This window comes from Lepidothrix coronata, unplaced genomic scaffold, assembly GCF_001604755.1.
Source record: "Lepidothrix coronata isolate B3197 unplaced genomic scaffold, Lepidothrix_coronata-1.0 Scaffold35, whole genome shotgun sequence".
Taxonomy (NCBI): Eukaryota; Metazoa; Chordata; class Aves; order Passeriformes; family Pipridae; genus Lepidothrix; species Lepidothrix coronata.
The window spans coordinates 6,134,925-6,137,107 of NW_016690215.1; the positions used below are offsets into that span (position 1 = coordinate 6,134,925).

The window sequence follows — 2,183 nt, forward strand, 5'->3', positions numbered from 1 at the left end:
GTTTTTAAGCATCGGTTTGACTGTCTGCTGTGAACCATGAGTCAGGTCTTTTAGATGTTACATTAGAAACCCTCTGGGATCTTCCTTCTGAACTAAAAAGCTCCAAATCTTCAACTACACAGGCAAGCACCAAGGTCTAACAGAAGACCTGTAGAGTGCAGCAGTTGGTGCTGAAAGCCTGATCTTCAAGCTGTACACAGTTCAAGGATTCCTACTGTTTGACTAGTTCAGTTTGAGTCCCACCCAGTGCCCATTTGTGGCTGGAATGCATTAGTTTAGCTTCATACAAAAGAGATCTACTTCATGCACTCCAATACCACTCTACACTCTGAATTACAGCACTGTTAGCAGAGATGATGACAGCAGTTACTTCAAAAGTGCCTCCCTGATCCAAACTAAAACACTTCAGTGCCCCAAGGCTCATGAAGCATTCTGTGTGGAACAACAAATGAAAATGAGATGCCTGATTTTCATGCTCTGTTATCTGTCTATGCAGGTTTTTTTTAAGGTTTATATCCTTACAGAAAAAACATACTTTTGGTTAGTGTTAGATTAGCAATACTCAACCATTGCTGAGTTCTGTGTCCTGTTATGTCCAGTGGGCTTCATAATATCTTTCAAATTTAAATAACCATTGAAGCATACCAAGAAAACGGGAGCCAAGTTCAAGCACCCAGAACTACATTTTGCCGTGGTGCATCTGACATTCGATGTTTGCCTGAAAGTGGCTTTAGTTTTAAACTGTAATTTTAATTTGTGTGAGCGAAGCCGAAAGGTGAAAGCCTCACAGCCACCAGCAACAGAATCTGCAAGCCCAGATTGTGGTTTTGTAAAAAAGAGGATGGAGAAATGGCTTGAGTGCTGGACGGATTTTCACCGTGTCAGGAGCTGATCTGAGGAAAAAAAAACAAAAGAAAGGAGTCACTGGATTTTAACATCCCCGCTGCTCTTCCCTCCACCCATCCAGCAAAAGCAGCAGCGGCGGCTCCCACGGCGCTTCTCCCGCCTCCCCGCCCCGCACTCGGGTGACTAACGGCCCTGCGTGCCGGGGGCGGGGACCGGTTTCCATGCCAAAAAATGGGAAAAAAAATAATAAAAAAAAAAAATAAAGAACGCGCCCATCCGTTCCGCGGAATCCCCCGCACGAGAAGCCACCTCCCTGTCAGGGAGGGACATATCCTTCACGGCCATGCCGTGCCGTGCCCTGCTGCCGGGAGCTGACCTCCGCCCCTCCACCTGCGGCGGTGCACCTCTATACCTCACGCCCGCGGCCGGACGTGCCGCCAGCCCCTCGGCCGCGACCCCGCCGCCCACCGCGCCCGCTGCGCCTCAACCGAACCGGCCCGGCCCGGGCGGTGCCGCGGGGGGCGGGAACAAGAGCTGACGGCCGCCTTCTATTGGCTGAGAGGACATGGGCGTGGCCCGGGGCCGGCTGGCTGCTCTGCTACTGGCGGGAGGACACGTCAGTGCGGGCGGGGGGCGGGGCCGGCTGGGCGGTGCTGGGAGGGGCGGTGGCGGCGGGGGCGCGGAGCGGAGCGAGGGGGCGGTGGCGGGTGGGGAGGCGCCGCCGGGCGCAGCGGGAGCAGCGGCAGCGCCGGAGCGCAGGTAGGCGAGTCGCGCCGGGGGGTCGCCCCGTGCCCTCCACCGCCCTCACCTGTCACCGCCCGCCTGCCGGGCTCTTGCCGCTGCTGCGGCGAGGCAGCCCCGCGCCTCGCCCCCTTCGCTCGGCTCCGCGTCCGTCCCCGCTGCTCCCCGGCCAGCCGCGCTTCTCTCCCCGCCCGCCCTCCCCCGATCCCGCCGGGGCCGGGTGGTGTGTGCGCCCCGCTCCGCTCCCAGCCCAGGTGCGCCCGGGGGGCCGGGGGCGAGGCGGCGGTGCCCGGCGGGGTCTCGGCAGGGGCAGAGCCGGGGGTGGTTCCACGGGGGTGCCCCGGGGCGGCCGCTCGTGGGGTTCTACCCGTGGGATTCCGCCCGAGTGCCTTGTCTTGCACGAGCTCTCCCCTCTTCCTCTCTGATCCCCTCTCCCGTCTGGCTGGAAGGGCTGAGGGATTTTTTTTAAAAAAGGTGCTCTTTAGATTATTATGATTTAGAGGGGAGCGTATTTCTCTGGTTGGTTTGGGGTTTTTTTTTGGTTTTTTTTTTTTGTTTGTTTGTTTTTGTGTTTTTTTTTTATTTTTTTTTTTTGT

At 57.1% G+C, this 2,183-nt stretch overlaps 1 protein-coding gene across 2 annotated transcripts in view; it reads left to right on the top strand.

Annotated features, from left to right (window-relative positions):
• Window positions 1-1,540: 1,540 nt before the first annotated feature.
• Window positions 1,541-2,183, top strand: part of CDKL5 (cyclin dependent kinase like 5) — a 131,861-nt gene continuing 131,218 nt past the window's right edge. For both annotated transcript variants that reach the window (XM_017812288.1, XM_017812289.1), the window contains exon 1: window positions 1,541-1,605. The gene's annotated coding sequence lies outside the window, so the exon portion shown is untranslated. The remainder of the gene's footprint in view (window positions 1,606-2,183) is intronic.